This window comes from Oreochromis aureus, linkage group 3 (genome assembly GCF_013358895.1).
Source record: "Oreochromis aureus strain Israel breed Guangdong linkage group 3, ZZ_aureus, whole genome shotgun sequence".
Classification (NCBI taxonomy): Eukaryota; Metazoa; Chordata; class Actinopteri; order Cichliformes; family Cichlidae; genus Oreochromis; species Oreochromis aureus.
The window spans coordinates 17,910,339-17,931,443 of NC_052944.1; the positions used below are offsets into that span (position 1 = coordinate 17,910,339).

The 21,105-nt window shown below is 41.0% G+C and overlaps 1 protein-coding gene across 1 annotated transcript in view; it reads right to left on the reverse strand.

The window, feature by feature from the left end:
* The window catches only part of LOC116333162 (receptor-type tyrosine-protein phosphatase delta), a 397,398-nt gene that overhangs the window by 228,697 nt on the left and 147,596 nt on the right, over window positions 1-21,105 (reverse strand). Inside the window, exons 5-7 of the mRNA XM_039609499.1 lie at window positions 13,363-13,435; window positions 10,185-10,294; window positions 50-93 (exon numbers count right to left, since the gene is read on the reverse strand). The gene's annotated coding sequence lies outside the window, so the exon portion shown is untranslated. The remainder of the gene's footprint in view (window positions 1-49; window positions 94-10,184; window positions 10,295-13,362; window positions 13,436-21,105) is intronic.

Below are 21,105 nucleotides of genomic sequence, written 5' to 3' on the forward strand. Positions count from 1 at the left end.
AAAATCCTCTTGTCTAAAAAGCATCAAGATATTCTGCTCAGTTTCTTACCTGCCGCAGGCCTCATCCTGTGGTTGACGTCTCAGGAAAGAGAACTACATGCACGAAAAAAACAGAAATAGAAAAAGAGTAAGAAAAGCATTTCTCTACACAAGCAATTAGCTCTTACTAAAAATTAATCAACCATGAATTTTAGTATACAAAGCTTTTCATATATAAAAAACTCTTATTGTTATGTTACTCATTTAATTAGTTCATGTATTCGGCGCCATTATGTACAAAATGTATAGTTAAGAAACAGAAAAGTGCTTTTGAACCAAATTTCAGTTGAAGGAAGAGAAAATTGCGCGTGCGGTAGAGAATGACTTAACCGCAGTTATCGATTGACTTTGTGAATTATGAAAACAAGTGTAATTACATTTTCCTTTAAGTAGCACAACAAATTAGGCTTGTTAGTTATTCTGGGAGCAAAAAAAAAGAAGAAAAAAAAAAGAAAAACATGTCTTTTTAAGTCTATTTAATGTGCGGGGAAGATTTTCTCAGGCTATTTTCCTGCTAAATGCATTAGCAGATGCTGCTGTGCCCATACAAGCCTGTGGACTAATATTCTTGTAAATGATTTGCTACTTATTTAACTAACATGGAGAAATGTGCTTTGGGTGGTTACAATAAAAATGAGCTGGTTCTGGGACATTTCTTTCTTTTTTTTTGGGATGAGTTTTAATTTGACTCATTATCTTTTGAAACATTATTGTAGAACTTTATAGCGGTCAAATGGGATGATTAGCAAAGATAATTGTGAATGTCACGAACAAAGTGTCTCTGCCCGACACTTATCGCGCTAACTCAGAGGCAATTTTCCGAGTGAAAACCTCTTCTTTATTTGCAGAAGCTAAAGGAAACAAGCTAACTTGACATTTAGTTGCATTAAAAAAAAAAGGTTTTCAGTTTTACGGTTCTTACATGTAAATTAACGTAATTACCCAGGTGAGGATATGGCTGGCCTCTACAAACTGACCTCATCACCGGTGTGTTTTGCCGGGTTCCTTGTTATCAGCTTTCTCTCTATACACGCCGGTCATGCTAATGAATCCACAAATTAAATTGTAGAACAGAGGAATATTAAGGTGCCTGGCGTTTTGATGCCGGAGAGGAATACTCAATTAGGCCGGATTTGGCCTCCGTAATTATTACATTATAGCTAAGATAGCGTTCAATGGCAACAAATGCTCGGACGCACTCTGTTCTATGACGACGGCAATGGGCAAGCAAAGATGAAAATGCCGGCGCCGAAGAGTGAAAGGCTGCAGGGGAAGGAAAAAAAGAAAAAGGCGAGTGAGAAAGTGACAAGAAAGCTATCGCACGGGAGCCCCCGTCTGCAGCAGCCATATTTCATTACACAGCACTGAAGCTTAGGAGGCAATCAAGCATATTTAGCCAGCCTCGTATTGCCGCACCACCCACCCCCCCAAAGCAATTATTACTCCCCAGTTTTTTACTGTGCTTTGCCATGGGGAAAATGAGCCGCAGTACTTATCAGCTCAATGCATACATAAGTGAGTGAGGTGGAGGACATGTAGGTATGCATATACTGTATATGTAAGTGTTTGTGCAAAAAAACCCAAACAAACGCAAAAAATGGGCATGGGCAACGCTGGTGCTCAGAGCAGGTATTTGGGAGTGGAGTGCCGGCCACTCCGGAGCAATAGGTTACCTTCTTTCAATCCCATTAGCTCAGTAACATCAGCACATTTAGGTGGAGCGGGTGGAGCGAGAGGGGGGATACAGAGATAACCATAAACATGTCACCAAAAACGCATTGTTATTTGCATTCATATTGGAAAGAGCCAAATTGATGTGGGGTCAAACAAGGAAGGTGAGGGTTTATGACCTGTGCATAGCTCTGCTGTCAGCAGCTCTGATCTATCGGACCGGCCAGCCTTGTCAGTGCTTTACGCCTGATTATATTATCATGGCTGACGATCAATGGGGATGAATGATCGTTGGTCTGCGGAGAGGAGCAGAATGAACAACGCAGAACGCAAAGAGTAGATTCTTTAGTAATACGGTGAATGGAAATGAATCCGCCTGGCTGAAGTCATCTAGTTAAGTGATGCATCGCATGCCAGTGCAACACAAAACACTTTCAAAACACTCTGGCTGTGTCTTGCTCTTGTATTCAGTAAGTGATTTTTTTTTTCTTTCAGATTTTTTAGTAAAATGGCACAACTATGAAATTTAGGGGGGGAAAAAAAGGAAAAGCTTCACCATCCTGTGTGCCGGGTTTTGAGCAGCTAATGTGCAGTCATTTGGGTGGTGCAGCCGCCAACTGCAGCATTAGTCCCCATCTGGGGACTTGTGTTTTGGTGAAAGTGCTTCTGCATTTGCGAGACTCTTCAGTTCTGGGCATCCTCCCCAAGTCCATAACTCAACGTCCCTCTATCACTCCCATGCGACTGGCTGTCATAATCATCGGCATTATGCTACCTCAATGGGCCTGATTTACAAGTCTGGACATCACACCAGCTCTGCGCCAACGGGTAAACATGAGGCTGTTTGCTAGCGCCAAGCCTATTTTCTCCATACAACATTTAATGAGGATCAGAGACTGATATTCAACAGAGAAAAGTAGCTTGGATTTATATCTATACAAGATTGCAAACAAAGTCCTTAAAGAGGTTTTAGCTTTTTGTTTTGGAAAATGTGGGATTATCTTTGCTGCTGCGTAGGTATGAAATCATTTTGGACTGCACTTAGTGGGTGTTTTCATTAGGGATCATTTGACACTTGTTGGATTTAGACGGAAAATCAGACACTCATAAACGATGGTAGACTGTGTAGTATTAGATATTAGACATCTAATATTAACATATTAGATGTTTGCTTTGGTACATTCAGAGTAATTTGGTCTTTATGTGTTCATTTCATCAAACGATATAGCTTATGGGCCCAAAATAGCCAGTCTCTTTACTGATTGGTCAAAACATCTCGACTAATATTTGTTCCAACCTTCATAAGAATAAAAAATAGTGATAGTTGAAAAGTAGCCTGATTGTCTTGAGATCCCTTCCCAGGCGACTCAACCCCGACTTGCACCTTGCATCAGGTGACCTCATTAGGTCATAGGTCGGGCCAAAGGCTCACCGTGGTTTCACCTGAAACCTCTGGTGGTAATGACCCGCACCTTTTTTCACAACTTGGCTCCTGCGATGACGCGATGATTAATAGTGGGTCAGCGACCACCTCCAAAGGAGCCAACCCCCACTAGGGTTTAAATACCTGGCACTCTCCACCTTTTGGTTTGAGAGCTGTAGAAGCCTCTTGGATGAAAGGTGATGCATATTTAAAAAAAATTCAAAGTGATCGTGCTCAGAAGTTGATACAAACTTTCTGACATATATATGTTTAGTCCTTTATCTTAATATAATGATTTTCTCTCTTTTCTAACTGAAATTAATTACGTGAACTCCACAGAAGATGATTAGAAAATTGAATTTCTTGCTGTTATTATACGTCTTCTGCCTCTGATCTCGCTCTCCTTCTTGAGGCGTCACCTGGCCCTTTCTTTATCCCTCTCATTCATCCTCTATTATTATTATATTAGCCCATACTCATCCACATTTTGCACCTCCTAAGTGATAGGCCACATAAATCAATTTTTTTTATATATATACACACACAATAACAGTTATATGCAGCTTCCAGACCGCTTGCTGATAGCTGCCATTTCTTATCACCGCAGCTGAATATAGCAGCGTTATGAAGGCACTTTTGCTTGCTGTCTAAATGGAGGCGACTGAGGGGAGAGAGGTGATGCATTTTTGTTCAAATTACTTAAGCTGCCTACAAAGCTTTCTGTAAAGTTGCAGGGTTATAAAAATTTACTATGAAGAGAAGGGAATCTTAGAGGGGAAAACACAGTCTTGATGACACCTATCATGTGCATTCCTGTGGATTTTAATCATTCTGTTGTGTAAAGATGCTGTCATTCCTTGCTTTGTGTGCTTTATTTATTTTTTTTTTTTACAGTAAACTCACGCTGCTCGATATAATCAAGAAGCACACAGAGAAATTCACTCTGCTTCCTTACAACTCTGGCAGAGGTAACAGCAGCAAACGATGTCCAAAATATGCGCATTCCTCTTGCACTCTGTCACGGGGAACATGCCGGTCCCACGGTTTCTTTTACCAAAAATATTTCTTGGAGGGTAATTCTGCCATCTGTGCTATTAATTTGAAACTTATTATAAACAAGCTAATCAGGCTTGTTTGTTTTTCCTTTTGTTGAGCTTTAACATTCGGAATCGGGGCTCCGGTCGAAGCTGAGACGAGCTCCCGTTACTGTAAAAGCACATAGGTGTTACAAAGGCACGGCGAGCCCATCAGCACACAGCGTGATGCTGTGAGACCGAATGATAGACAACAGCACAGCAGGAGAAAGAAGAGCGGAAGTGGGATTCAGAACTAAAGAGCCAAGAGACACTTTCTCTGTCTTGCTCCCAACTGCTCCCAGTGCAAGAGACACGGGCCGCTGCACAGACAGATGGCGAGGAGGTGTGTGTGTGTGTGTGTGTGTGAGTGCGTGTGAGTGAGTGCGAGTGGTGGGTGGTGACGCCATTCGGCTTTGTGCAAGTGTGAGAGATGGAGCGCAAGAGATATAAGGGGAGAAAATGAAGGAGGAAAAAACACTGCAGAGGTGTGTGTGTGAGTGCTGACTTTCGATACAGCCATTAATCAGTGAGATATATAAATATATATATATGTATATAAACACACACACCACATCCAAATAGCTTGCGTTTTTCATTACACCATCGATAAAAGTTCATTTGCGCTGTCACTTTGCATTCACCCGTCATACTGTGCAGAGACATAGCAAGTAAGGAACCTCTCCTGATGATGAGAGGCACACCTACTGTGGGTGTGTTAAAAAAATCTGCATTGACAGACTGCCACCTGCTGGATTTTACTGTAATTTCAATCGTACTATCATCCCATCTAATCTCCTTCTATACGGCATAGACATGTAAACATGTATTTAACCTGTCACATAGTGTAGTTATGCACATACATAAAGCTTCCCTGAAAGCAAGTTGCCCAACAACTAATTCATTATTTTTTTTTCAATACATTTTTTAAAACTCAAGTTTGCTCTTCCTGATGGTGGTTTTCACATCTTCATGTTAGTTTTAGTTTTATTTATTTAGATGTTTTGGGGGTTTTTTGTGAAATGAGAAAATGGAAAACATAATGTGGATAATGTTTAATGTTTATGGTTTCTTGGATTAAATAAAATGACTGCAACTTTTTGTCATTTGAAGATTAAGATTTAAAATAGCTGTAGTTTGGCATCACAGTCAATCCTAATCAAGCGACTAAAAACTATATATTTAGTTTAATTTTTCATGCAAATGAGACTTTACTGAGTTATTAAATGGAAAGCAGTCATTCTAATGACGCAGGTGAATCACGCCTCCTCACGTGGAGGGACTTGGGGAAGGCTTGGAAGGCAAACGGTGATGCATAGCACCATCTTGTGGTTATACAATGCTGGATAAAGGCTGGCAACAAAAACACACTTTGGCTGAAAAATATCTGTCTATATAAGACTGATTCGGTTTGAAGTTTCATTGACAGTTCAAAGTCCTGAGATTCCCTCAACATGTGGATCCTGACGCACGTTTAGACTCTTCTTTCATTTCCTTTGGGGTTTGCAGTGGGATTAAGTATGCAGATTGTATGCCGCACACATTTACACTATGTTAACTAATGAAAGAAAAAAACTGAGATTATCCATTTGCACGACCAGTTCCATTTCTACATGATTTTCTCTTTTTTTAAAATTTTTTTTGCAAGCAAACAGTATGCGTGTGTTTAAGCCACATCTTAAAAAGCACCAGAACATTTCCTGTCACAGGACTAAATGAGCAGCAGGTGTGCCGTTAACAGTGACGAAATACGTCCCATGAAACACCTCATCCATAACACCTCGAGACAAACCTGCGCATTGCATTAAACATGCGCACAGGCTCAGGGATTTTGCAAAATTCTGCCTTTTTTCTCCACAAAGAACAAGACGAATCTCCCATGTTTGCTTCCTTATAATCACAATACCTATGCAATATTAAAGAATCAGCATTTCAATCACGACAAGTCAGGCAACGGGACTTATGAATGTGCTGTATTTAAGTAAGTAATTTGGAAGTTATCGGAAATTGTCATTAATCATTTAATAATTCACCTTTTTAGTATTCTCCTGATCTACTGTGGTCACTGCTTCAATCTCTAATCCAGTCTGCTTGTGGCTTAGTAGAGATTTGTCCTGAGAAACTGCTAGCTGCTATCTGACATGAAACAGATTTGATCCATTCTGCAGTGCATATCTGTCTTTTTCAGACAGCCAGTTTCCAAAAGAAATATGTCAGCAGACTGGGGATTATGCATTGCTGCTAATCACCAACCTGCCCAACATATCTTTGGTTTGACAATCCAAAAGTCACCCTTCCCCCCCTTTTTTTCCATTTCGAATACTTATTTTGATCTTCGTTTAACCTCATTGTGCTGGTACAATCAGCTGTATTAACTATCGACTTCATGCTCCGCCGGGTAACGTGATTACCTTGTGCAAATGAAAAGTGATTTAGCAGGAAAAATCCAAACATGGAGTAATTTCACATCCCTGTTCTACTGATGTTGAGCAAATAGACTCATCATCATCATCACAGTCATCGTCGCCATCCAGATTTGCTCTTCTGAGAGCGAGGACGAGAGGGTGGCACGCTTTATTCGCTTCGGGGATCACCATCTATCAAAGCATCACCAAGGGAAATAGTTTCTCTCTTATTCCTGCCTCCTGTAAATGTTGACTAGCTAACGCCGCTGTGCCTCGTGTGTACAGGAAAAGAAGAAAAAAATGATAATACAGAAAAAAAGTGGAACTTCATTAACTTTTCCTCTTTTATTTTAGTCTACCACCTGCTGTGTGCACTTTCATTGTTATTTACTCCTTTTTAGCTAACTGGATATTGCTGAGTCTGGCCAAATGTAAGCACACAACATGTGGGATGAATGTGATGGATTTCTGGTATCACTGGTCTTTATTTGTGGTGTGACTATAACCACAATTCCCCAGTCACAGCTTATTGCAGGGTGAAGCTGAGCGAGATATACTCCGCGGCTGGCACGAAGCCACTGGACTTTGTAATAATTCATTGGCCAAAAAGCCCTCCATGTACTCACTGTGCAATATTTATACCCCGCTGAATGTATTTCTTCAGCTACATCACCGCGCAGGCTTGGGTCAGGGATTTTCTCTCCTCAAAACGGGTTCTAGTATATCAGATGCTGGTTAAATGTGGGAAATAACACTATGAATTTGCCCCGATCACACTCTGGCTGCTTTGAATGCTGCACAGCAGGTAGCTGTTAAAATTGTTTTACGCTTTGTTGTGTTGCAGCGCCAACATCTAAAACACTCTATGTACTTTTTTCTCTTCCTGACAATATAACTAAGTTAAAGAGATGGAAATGATGATGCTGTGTTAATTTTTTTATGTCAGGTTGCTGTAAGCCTGTAATCTTGTATCCACCATTGACAGCTTGTTGTGATATCCTTGCATAGGTACTATGATACTCTACAGTACCTTGTTCATTTAAGGTTCTAGTTAGTCCTTTCTTTGTTCTGTTTTCTCATTTTCTCACGTATTTTTTCTTTCTCTGGTTCTGCCGGAGGTTTCTTCCTGTTAAAAGGGAGTTTTTCCTTCCCACTGTCGCCAAAGTGCTTGCTCAGAGGGGGTCATATGATTGTTGGGTTTTCTCTGTATGTATTATTGTAGGGTCTACCTTACAATTTAAAGCGCCTTGAGGCAACTGTTGTTGTGATTTGGCACTGTATAAATAAAACTGAATTGAACTGAAAGGTGTTTCACACACAATGTAAACATCTTACATTGTGATTTAAATTAAAAAAAAGCCTTTTCTACTGTTGATGAGGCTGAACGGACACAAGAAAAACACCAGAAAAAAATACTGTTATCTCTATTGGCAACAGTAATTATGACCGGAGGAAATAAGGGAGCATAGTCGAGGTCCATTCCCACTCAATGTGTCAAGCATGAGATTCCTTCTCCCATCAAGACGTCAAAACTGTTCATGATTTTCACAAGCAAGCCTTAAAGGCATGAATCTCACTATGATACAATGTAACCGGTTTCTTGTGTTTGTCTGTTTGTTAGCAGTCTAACATCCACAGTTTTCAAGATATCATGTTCAAATTTTGTCTGATGGTAGATACAAAAACAGCTTATTTCATTTTGGTGAAAATCCGGTCAAGGTCACACCAAATGTGAAAACCAGTAAAAAACCCTAAGACATCACAATGATGACATAAAGTTTCACATAATGACATAACTATTGATAAATCTGCAAGCTTTTTACAGCTTGAACAGGCAAAGGATTTCAGACAGCTCTGCTCTAATCATATTTGTAAAATTAATAAGATAGACCATATTAGAAGTAATGCTTCAAGGTCATAGGTCAAAGGTTAGGATCACATGAATTTGGGGTGGCCGTTGCTCAGGTGGTAGAGCAGGTCACCTGCTACTCGGACGTTTGGTGGCTTGATCCCCGTCTGCTCCACTCTGCATGCCAAATATCCTTGGGCAACATACTAACCCCAAGTTGCTCTCTGATGCATCCATCGGAGTTTGAATGTGTGTGAATGTTAGATAGAGTGTGAATGAGTGTGAATACATGAATGAGGCAAGTTAGTAAAGCACTTTGAGTGTTTGGATAAAGTAGAAAAGCACTATATAAGACCATTTAGCATTAGGAAAATGCTTTAGTGTCCATTGGATCGTCTTCAAACTTTAACCAATATAAGAGTGACTGGGAGACATAAGCACTTCCTTGAGCTCTTTAAAACATATTTTTTCAATATAACATTATGTGACTTCATATTGAAACCAGAAGATTATTATACTTCACTAGATTTCCATTAACAATGCTGACATCAGCACAAATGATCTATGAAAACAGTGCAGACGTCATTATTGGGGGTTTCAGTATTACGAATGATGACATCAGCATAAATAACATCAGTTTTAGTATTGCTGTTCCCCGTCGGGGGTTGTTAGCTCTCTGAGTGCTCTTGTCTTTATCTGTGTCTTTGTTTGTTTCTTTATCTGTTTACTCCTTCTAGACTATTGAGAGCTGAACAACCAGGCCAGGCACACAATTACATCTTAGGCTTCAGTAGTTCTTATCTATATTAGATATTATGGTCATTATATTGCCCGGCAACCACCGAACAAAGGGCTAAAATAACCCGCTTTTTGCCTTTTTACGCCTAAAACAGACAATAAGAGATTTTTATTACTTCAGTTTTGCAACACTAACATCTCATTTACACTCACAAGCAATCAGCGGTCAGCTAGCTTTTTTAAACCAAATTTAATTGAGGCATAAAACTGAGTCGTCATTGGTTTTTTCTGTGTTGAATTATGACATAGTTAATATTCATTTTAGATGTTAAGCAGACTTTCTGTTTGCATTTTTGCAGTATGTACAAAGCTGATTAAACCAACTCTATGCTGATGATGCACAACTTTGCACTTACTTGTTATCATCCTTAAATCACTAAATCTTGTCCCATTTCACATAAATTTTAAAGTAACTGTTTTCAAATTGTTTTCATTTTGAGAAATATGTGTAGCCATACATTGTAGTAAAACTTTTAGTGTCTTGAAATGCAGGAGTAAACGAGTTTAGGCTAATTCTTCAAACATTTTGTAGTTTTCTTTAAAGATTCAGATGGACTTATTTTATATATATTTTTTTAAATAAAAAGTTCAAGTGTACTCTGTATGTTCTGTAATGAATAACACAAAAAATGAGCACATGGGAAAAATTAGCAAAAAAATAACCTTATCATATTCCTCCTTTTATACTTTTCAAATGCCACAACTCAATTAAAAACAAAGTCAATGACGTGATGTGGAGAGCTTCTGCTGCAGTTTTATCCATTAGCAGCTTAAAGTTGTGAGAGAGATTCTGCTGCTTCTTTTATCATTAAGATGAATGACAACGAACTAATTCAAAAGTGAGCTGACAAAAAGGTTAGGTTTAATATAGAAAATCCAAAAACAGAAGCCCTTGCATGAACTGAAAGAACATTTATCCGACTCACCGAGTAATGAGGCTTCTTTGGTGGGATCACGCAGGTGCCAACATGCTGCCCGATGCTGCGGTTTTACCTCACCGACACACCAGTGAAATTAATGCCCCCTTTGCCCCCACCTAGAAGATGAGATAGTAAGTGAGATAAGAATACAAACCACACGAGTGTGTGCATATAGCCTGTCTATTCTTTTTTAGCAAAAGGAATCAGTGGATAATTCTAATATTAGCATCACTTTCATGTGCTATTTTCAACAATGCGAGCATTTACATATGGAAGAAGCAGAAAATAATATATATATATTTATACACGTATATAAATATGTTTGATATAATCAGATTTTCTTTGTTCACTTTAAAAAATGTAAAACATCGTCTGTCTTTGGTCTCCAGCTTACAGCTTTTTTTGTAACCCACTATTTTAATATTGCAAACAAAATGATGAAAGAGACCTGAAGGTGCACATAAGAAAGCTGTAAAACAAATCTATGGTGACGCTATCTTCAAATGCATCAAGTGCATCATTAATAAACGTATAAATTCCCATCTGGTGGGAATATGCAAATTAAGAAAAGAGCATGCAAATGAACATAGCTATGTTTAATTTTCATTTGAGTTTTGCAGATTAATGTTGGCCAAAAGAAAAAAAACGTTGTACTACCTTTAGGCTCGTAATGATTACCCCAGGTCAATCTGAAAGACTCCACTTTGCATCTAAGTGGCTTCCTCTTAGTGTTATTAGAAAAATACCCATCTCGTTTTTCAACTGGTGATGCTCTATTTGCATAGAATTAACCTCTCAAAAGACATTTTAAAGGCAGGCTTAATCTGACGTGCCTCTGGAATATCTTACGTGCATTTGCATAACGTCTGCCTCCTGCTCAGGTGATAAAGCAGTGCTAAGCTGGATTACAGTATTTGGTTCTGTAAGTGTGTGGGTGTGTGTGTAACACTGCATACCTGCTGGTGTACTTGACTATGTGCTGGAAACAGGATTTTTTTTTTTTTCTTTCTGTTTTGGCATGCCTACCAATTGCCAGCGGGGCCAAAGAGAACACTTTGCTATGCCTGACTGACATGCTACTCATGTGACCTCATGAAAGTACAAATCCCTTCAAGCAGTGTAATAAATCATTGGAGCCAGGTCTGGCCCACAACACTTGGATGGACGCACACACACACACACAGTGCCAACCATGATATAATATACTGAAGCCAGTTTAGTCTTAAACGCTACACCTACTTCTGTATCCTTGACAATATAACCTGCTCCAAAAGAGCTTAAACCTACCCATCTAACAGTTTGTGCCAAAACACAAAAATAAAGATTACTTTTGTATTTTGCAACAAAAAGCTATTTTAGCATTAGAGCCACATCAATGACGCAGTAAAAACCCGCAACACTGTACAGTTTTAAGTGATTCGGTTGTTTAATACTCCAAAGACGCATCATTTTTCAGTGCTAACGGGTCACTTCACAGTTACTGTAAGCACTTTGAGGAAGTAGACTTCCTACTTTCAGGAAACTTTTTTTCTTCTCGGCTGCTATTTTAAACCAGGTCACCTGCTACTGCTGTGAATTCCACTTTATATAACACGACTCCATCTGACAGGCGTAGGGCACCTATGTACCCGCAGTTCTTGGTAGAAATGCATTACAGCGTCTTTTAACAACAGTGCCCCTAATGTTTTTTTTTCTTCCCTGAAAAGAAACAGCGAATTCGATTTAAATTTAATGACTTAATGGCTCTTAAACAGGGCACTCGAATGGCTTCCAACAGTAGCGAAGCGTGATAGTGACAACTCTGCTCCTGTCATTTACGCAAAGTTAGCCTTCCTCACTTATCTGTATTTAACTGTCTTTGCCTAGCCTTTCCACGCATGTCGCATTTGTCGCCGTCGCCTTTCATTTGAATCAGCGTGCCACCTGTGCCTCCTGCAAATTTTTTTACAAATGCTCCCGGTAATTGCAACAAGGCATCGAGTAGCATCCGAAGCCTTGTTGAAAAAGATCTTTCATTCTTAGTGCCTGCGATCTCACTTAACACACTTAGGGATATATGTGATGCTGCCAGCAGGGACAGGAAATAAAAATGAGGGTCTCAATCCTCCTTAAGAACAGAGCGTGTGATAATTTGATCTCAACACGCTTCCCCTACGAGTGCATTTGATGAGTTCATTGGAAATCCTGTGGACATGTGGAAGAATGTTCTGGTGTGCGCTGGCCTCTGCCCGGGGAGCAGTAACTCAGAGCAACACAAACGCTCCAATTACAGCTGCACCCGCAAGTCCTCCGGGGGAAACCACGGGACTGTTCATTGATCTGAAAAACACTGCTGTGATAGAGGGTAACTTGGCTTCACTTCCAAAGGACATGAACTGTACTTTTAATTATCCCAGCTGGAACGTTATTATGATGATGATAATGAGAGAGACATCATGATTTAGCCGAGTACAGTTCGGCATTTGCAGTTGTGCGAACTTTAGTTAGTGCAGATTAAAGCGTTAGTGTCTTTAGGAGAATAGCATAATTATACACTGCAATGATGCTGTTTTAATACGGCAGGTGATTCTGAAGATTCAGGGTGTTCGCAGGTCCAAATATAGTGTAACAGCGTGCATCACACATATGAGAACAGCTTTGCTCTTAAAACTGTAGAGCAGCAGCAGTGGAGATCCCTGTACTGCAGAGGGCACCGTTAGCATGCTTTGTGTGTCATCAGCCCAACATGGTAGCCTACTGACAGCATCAGTGGAATTAATCTCAAACTGTTATTGAATCAAACTGCATTAAAAAATAAGAAATATGATTACAGCAGTCTGCCTTTGCAAAAGCACTCATTTATTTTTCTATAGTTTGTGCAACATTCATCCCGGTTCATAATAAAAGTCAGACAAAGAAGAAAAATATTTGCTACAAGTGAGCAATGCATCATGTCCAGACATGTATTCTACCTTTATCTTAATCCATACTAACATCATTTATTTGTCTGACCCCTGATTTGATTTCTGTGGGTTGACATTATTATTCTCCTGCACTGCTGACATTTGAACGCTGGAGGAAGAAAAAAAAAGAAATCCCCCAGTGGAGTGGCTGTCATCAGTGGAGTTTCTCAGATTAAATAACACAATTGTAGGGTTTGAGTTTTTTGTTGTTGTTGTTGTTGTTTTCTTTTTTTCAATCTTACCCGTTTGGAATAATCAGCTGCGATTGCTGCCTCGGACCAGAGCGACGAAAGAACAGAACTCCTCCGAATTTCCCTGCGGGTAAAGAGACAAAGAGGTCAGGACGTGTCACGCTTTAGTCCGTTCACCACTAAACACTTAGATCGGCGTACCGAACGCTAGCGCTGAGTTTGCATACAGAGTCACCGCACCGAGGCGAACGGAGACGAGCATGAGCTGGCACACACTGTAGTGCCTTCGCGCTGATGTGTTATCACCGCAGCCCTATTAGGTTTGTAAACATGCTTCATGTACTTTGAGAAAATGACTTTCCATTGTGCATAATGAGAGCTGCTAAAAATAAAACTCCTGCATGAATGCTGACAGTGTCTCCACCTTTTGCTGAAGACAGGATGGCAGGATGTTTGGTTATGTCTGCTTGGAAGTAATAATTTCTGACAGTGCCTTTTTTTTAATGCGTGCAAGAAAGCATAAGTATATGCTTGACACACACACACACACACACACACACAGCCAGTTATAATGACATAGTGCATGTAGTTGGGGCTTTAATTGAATGTGGTTTCAGATTGTGTTGTGAAAAGGGACACAATATCCAAGCAGTATAAAGGCTGATTTTCATTCTTAGGTAGAGGCATAAATATTAAGTCTTCTACGTTTGCTTCGGTTAGGTTAAGTAGAGCACGTGCCCTCAAGATTGTCTGACTACCCTCAGATGTCACAGTGGCACCGGTGATTGACAGATCTCTGCCTGTGTTTGCCTCCCGTGGAAAAAAACAACAAAAAAAACACCCCACACAGATAATTGGATGTTGGACACCGCAGCTACCTCTCCTATCTGCTGTCCTCAAGCGATCTTCAAAGCGCCACAAATGTGAATCTCGCTTGACTTTTTGCATCTGCAAACCTACCTCACATCATTTTTTTCCTTCCCCACACCCACTTTGCCGAAGCACTTGATATGCAAAAATCATATGTTTACTTTTGAGATCAAAGTTTCTTTCTCCCTCCCCTTCTCCATTTTTTCACCCCCATCTAAAAATGGACCCCTTTCATTATGCAAGCCAACAAAGAGCAGCGTCTGCTCGCACAGCCCATTCCAAGCATACTGATTAATTAGCTTGTATAATTAGCTTAATGATTTAGAGAAACATGGCCAAGGCCACCCAAGAAGCTATGCTAATGGACCCCTGTCTACAGCAATTAAAATGCCCATAACTTAACAATGGTGGTGTAGAAGTCCACATAAGAGCTATTGGGGAAAAAAAGTAGGTGCAGTAATCAATGCAAGCATCACGTTAGCTGGCGCTGTGGTAATGAATACCTTTGCACTTATCAAATTGTGAAATTGTGTTGCAAGTGGAACATTTGTACCGACTAACCCGCCACACATGCGGACACAGCTGGAACTCTAAGCGCTAATGAAGTGTTCTCATTTGTCTCTATGATGATTAGCATTAGCGCCGGCGGTACACTCAGTGCACTTATGCCGCAAATTAGCCCAGAAATGTGATGCAAGACGCTGAAAATGTGAACCCTTCTCTGGTGTCACACAGAGCAAATTTATCGTCCGTCTGCCTTATTACGCCTTTCTATACAATTTCTGTCTGCCAGTTATGCTAACTCGGTCCCTGTGTGAGCACATACTGGAAAGTGAGTGAGTTAGGACATGCAGTTGTGGACTTTATAGTTTCCATTAAATGTGAGTCAAACCAGACAGTATCTCTGCTCTCTGACAGTAGCATCAGCATTCCTGGCTGTACTTCAGACATAAATCGCCCATTTATGACCATCCCCCTGAACAGTAACCAACAGAGACACCAGCTCGTCTCATAAAACCACCAGAATGTTGAGCGAGAGAGAGAGGTGAAGACATCACTTCCATCGATACACGGCTTCTAAAATGCCAGTCAAGTGGGAGCAGTTAGAAAAAAAAAAGAAAATCAAATTTCTATTTGTATATTCTTTTAGTGCTATGACTGAATGCTGGAAAGATCTTACCTAGTCATAAATGAGTGGTAATACACTACGCACTGTGCCGCTGACAAAGCGAAAGGAATTATGGCGCCATCGAGCTTGTATAAACAGAGCAGGAAATGGACCGGGTATGGAGGGTTTGCTCAGAGTTTATTGCAATATTACTCTAAAACCAGTTCAGAGCCCCTCTTTGAGGGGATAGGTTAATTGGATAATCCAAATTGTCACTAGGTGTGAATGTGTGAGTGAATGTGAGCGTGAATGGTTGTCTGTCCCTGTGTGTTGGCCCTGCGACAGACTGGCGACCTGTCCAGGGTGTACCCCGCCTCTCGCCCTATGACAGCTGGGATAGGCTCCAGCGCCCCCCGCGACCCTGGAAAGGATAAGCGGAAGCGAATGGATGGATGGATGGACAGTTCAGAGCTTCTGGTGAAATCTGGCACCAAGATACTTTAAAAAAGGCAGACTAAAATACATTTTGATGCTGAATGCAGGACTAGTTAACGACAGCACAAGCTAGCGTACGTTTTTCAAGTAACACTATTTTTAATAATGAGGAGAAACAATAATAATAAACACAGTTACATGGTGCTTTACAAGAATGGACACATGTGATGAAACATATGGTAATAAATGAAAAAAGATTCAAAGTTATACAGGATTGGAAGAGGCAGGCAATACATGAATTTACAGATCAGTTATGATATTTATTTATATATTTTTATTTAGAATTGAAAACTTGATATATCAGTTGCACCATCAACACTGATTGGTTACAATCTGTTTTTCTTTACCTTTTATCACCGACATCAGCTGATAATATCAGCCAGCTATTATACATTATAATATATTCGCATTCAATTCATTGAATTCAAGTGTTGGAATCACTTCCATGGCCTTAGATGTATTAAATCAAGCATCTAGCCAAGCCGACTGCTTCTACAGACATTTGTGAAAGAATGGGTCGCTCTCGAGAGCTTAGGCTACGTTCACACTGCAGCTCTTAACGCTCAATCCCAATTTTTTGATCAAATCCGATTTTTTTTGTCTGGTTGTTCACACTACAAATAAAATGTGACAGTAAACGCGCTCTAGTGTGAACGGTTCACGGCCCTCAAAGCGGCCCGCATGCGCAAAAGAAGACGTCACACGTAACGCGCTCTGTTTATGGAAGTAAAAATGGCAGCTACAGAGCTAGTAGGTGTTGTTGCAGCAGTCTATCAATTTCTGCACCGACAGAATTTTGACAAATTAATTAGAGAAAGAAGGACACTGAGAAAAAAGAGAGTGCTCTAACAATGGCCGCCATGCTTTCTCGTTTGTCTTCTCCAGCGCTGATAATTGGCGTCTGTCTTGTGTCAGTGACGTAAAAGACGGATTTAATGCGACATGACCATTCAAACGGCAGTCGCTTTCTAAAACATCAGATATGTATTGGATTCAGTACCACATATGAAAATGACCTGGGTCGGATTTGAAAATATTGGATTTGTGCCGTTCAAACTGTCATACCATGATCGGATATGGGTCCCATAGGGTCAAAAAAGTCGGATTTGATGCGCTTTTGCCTGCAGTGTGAACGTAGCCTTAGTGAATTCCAGCATGGTATCATGACAGGATCCCACCTGTGCAACAAGTCAGTTGTTAAATTTCCTTGTATTGTAACAGGTGTAAAGTTTGGTGCGTTTCAGGAGCTGGGCTCGAAACGCACCAAACCAACCATTACAGTTCTAGTAAAAAGAACCGTTAATGCTTCAGCATACCAAGACATTTTGGACAATTTCATGCTCCCAACTTCATGAGAACAGTTTGGGGTTGGCTCCCTCCTGACTGTGCACAAAGGTGCACAAAGCAAGTCCATAAAGACGTGGATGAACGAGTTTGGTGTAGAAGAAGTTTACTGGCCTGCACAGAGTCCTGACCCCAAACCAGCAGAACACCTTTGGGATGAATTAGAGCAAGACTTCGAGTGTCTCACAAATGCGCTTTTGGAAGAATGGTCAAAATTTCCCATAAACACTCCTAAACATGTGGAAAATCTTCCCAGAAATGTTGAAACTGTTATAACTGCAGAAGGTGGAACAACATCATATTAAACCCTGTGGATTAAGAAGAGGATGTCGCTCAAGTTCATATGTGTGAAGGCAGACAAGTGAATTCATTTGGCAATATAATGTGTCAGACGGGCTCTAAAACTATCAAATAAATTAAAAGCAATATAAAACTGTCAAAAACAACAATAAGAAGACGAGGTGATGAAACAAAACAGGAGACAGCATAAAAGTAGCTCAAAGTGGAAGCATTGAAAAAGCCTACTTATAAAAATATGTCCTTAAGAGACATTTAAAAGACAATCAGGAGCTCAGCAAGCTGCTCTCCTCAGGGAGATTCTTCCAGACAGCGAGTGCCCTAACAGAAAAAGCCCAGTCACCCTTGGTCCTCAGCTGAGACTGTGGCGTGGCTAACAGAGCCTCGGCTGAGGACTCTCTGCAGAGACTGCAGCCTGGCAAATAAATGCTCCACTGGAACGTAACTCATGTGATTTCTGCTTATTAACCCTCTGGAGCCAACAGAGGCGCCGGTGCGTTCACATCACATGACCCATTTAAGATGATCCAGCAGCAAGATCATCTGCACTTGGGTCAAAAGTGCAGACTTTAAACCATATACCACTTTTTAATCCTAACAGTGCAGTTATGGGGATTTTATGGCAGTTTGATGCATAGAAGTCGTACATGACAAAAAACAGCCAGCAAAACAATCGTGCTTATGTTGTCGATGCTGTGGACACATCGTACTGTAAATAACACAGAAGGTTTTTAGATGTTTTATAATGTGATACAATGATAATGTTAAACTATGTAAAATGATACAAAAGCAAAAATGTTCTGAATCACATCTCAACAGATATTTGGGATTCAGGCATTTGTTTTAGTTTGATATTAGCATCGTTTGCTAGCAATGCTAGGTGTGCTCTCCCAAAGTGTGGGGTGGGATTAGGGTTAGAGGTGGCATATATGAGGACTTAGATCTGAGGGGGTTATTATCATGAATATCTCAGGATCAGGATTGTTAGGAGCTCATTCCTAACTATGTTTGTCACTGAAGACAGCTGCTTGAAGCAAAGGCACTAATTAGAGCAGTGACAGCTAGCTTTAAAGGGAGCTGCAGGGAATAACACCAAAACACTGAGCTGAAAAAGGGTAAAAATGCATTGTAGAGAAACAGCATTGGGTGATAACTTACTTTATGTTCTTGAGTACCAGGTTCAATTGATTAAAGCAAAAGGAATTATTATACGTGGCTTAAATGAATGGGCTTGCTTTCTTACACAATCTAGACAAAATAAAGAGGATCATAGTTCAACCTAGCGCTGGCCCCAGTGTGGCACAGAAAACACAGAACAGCCCATCTGCTAAATACTTGATTAGGAGTGAAGAAACGAAACTCTGACAGAGACAACAACTTTGATATTATAATTGTTATCATTTTAAAACGGATGCTTAACAGCACTGCCATTTCCAAATGGCTTCAGCATTTCCAGTAGGTTCCATATGCCATGTCTCTGAAAGCCTCTTTAATGAAACAATGTAAGGCAAATGAGTCATTATGATTCGCAGCACTCCCAAACACACTAATTACCACTCAGACTTGATAACAGTCTGTTTGTGTCTGTGTCTGCGTGTTGCCAGCAGGTGCACCGCTATTCACTTGTGCGAGCTGAACATCACAGTCCCGAGTTTGACACCATTGTGTCAAAAACTCTGTGCTCAGCTCGTCAGCTCTGGTGCGCTGTGCCCAAACAAGCCAGCTAAAAATGAGCATTTGGGAAGGGATCTGCTTTTTTTTTTTTTTGCTTCTTTCACTTTCTCTCTCTGTACCCAGAGCTGCCTCTGCGGCACAGACGCAGAATTAGTTATATAGTGCATCATGTGTCTGTTCAGGATTGCTGTCATCCTACCCAAAAAAGGCAAAGGGAACAGAAATAAAAAAAATAATAAAAAAAGGTATGTTTTTAGGAGAGAAGGGGTTTGATATTTTAGACATATTTGCATAGGTTTGCAACAGTCGGGCTGATGTTGACGGATATCACATTTACCATGCGAGCTGTCTCGGTGAGAAATCCAAAGTTGCAGGTATACGGAAGTCACTGATGAAGCACAAACTTGTTTTTTCCCCCCTCATGGGTTGCATTTGCACATTTGGCTTTATTAGCGAAGCTACCCACTGACATCCTTTGATACGACAAGTCAAATGTCGTAGCTCAAACGAGTGTTGTTCCACGCCAAACCGCTCCGCCGCGCAGGTTCGATGCAAGCTCTGATGAATGGGACAGGCTATTGGTGTTCGGGTGGAGAACGAGCGAGCGGAGACGTCATCCCTTCCGCGCTCCCCTCTCCCTCGCTTGCAGCCGAAGCCCACTTATCAGCGGAGTTTTCTATCATGCGGAAAACTTTCCATCACGCTCAAACCGCTCCTCCCCAAAGGCTATCATAATCTGCTCAGCATGCATAATGGTAATCGTTCAAATATCTCATCAACGCAACAGGATAAGCATGCTGTCGGTGCGAGGAGGGGAGTGAGTAAGATGGTGTGCGGTAGACGGGAAGCGAAAAAGGAGGTTCGGTAGAAAAGAAAAAGAGGGGAAAAAGAAGACATGCGGAGAGGGTAAAAGGTGAGAAATCAGATGAGGTGCAACAGGGAAGAGGGAAAACACATTAAGGCTAGAGTGGGAGACTCAAGAGGAAGAGAATGAAAGAGGAAGGAGGATAGAAGAGGAGGAGGTGGTGGTGGTGATGGGAGTAGCTCCACCAGCCTTTGGCACTCTTAGGAAACTCTATGCCACTATATTCTGCCCCCTTTTTTTCCCAGTCAGCCTTAGAGAAGATGATAGCATTGATCATCTTCTTAAAAGACCGCTTTTCCTGTCACTGTATCACCTCTCGTCATTAAGAGGACTGCTTGAGTTGCCTTAAAAGGTTTCTCTCATGTCTGGCAAAAGCTGCAAGCTGTTCGATTGCCTTCTACATTCTTTTCCTCCCTTCATTCGGACGAGACCGCTGACAAACCTAAGAAGTGTCTGTCATATTGGTTTTCGACAAAGTCCAGGAATGAAACCTAATCATAACTGTGCCGAATGGTGCCACATCCAAGGGCGCACGGATTGAGAATGTTTGCCACCGGAAGCACGTGCTCATCAATCAAAAGCGGGGAATTCCACCTCATTTATTGCCTCCGTGACGGATGTTCCCTGCTTCTTTGACGTTTGCGCCCCCCAGGGAGGGTGAAGGGAGGTGGGGGTTTGCCCCTGTGGAGTTTCCATCTCGAACCTCATGAGCACCGGGAGTAAGAATAAAGTAAATAGATTTTGTTCTCCAGATCTTTCACATTTCCTTCGCTATAAATCCACTTCTCGCCCGCATAAATCTTTGGGAAGTTTGGGCCGCCCTGTGCCTCTGCTTATTAGCCGACCGGGGGATCAATTTATCACCTTTGAGGACAAAGAAAGGAGGCATCGGGGGGATTCTCTCTATCCCTTTGATTTATGGAGTCAGAGAAGAGGCAGGGCATTTTTGGGTCATGCAAATTCTTCCCAGCACAAGTGCCAGCCCCTCCCACCTCCTCTTTGTGTTGAATTAATTTCTTTGGCAGAGAGAGGAAGCGAGGGATCCGTCAGGTGCTCGGAATGCAAATGAGGAGGTTTGGGCTTGTTTAAGTAAGTGGTGGTGATGGAGCTGCTTAAATGCAATAACCATATATCAGTGGAA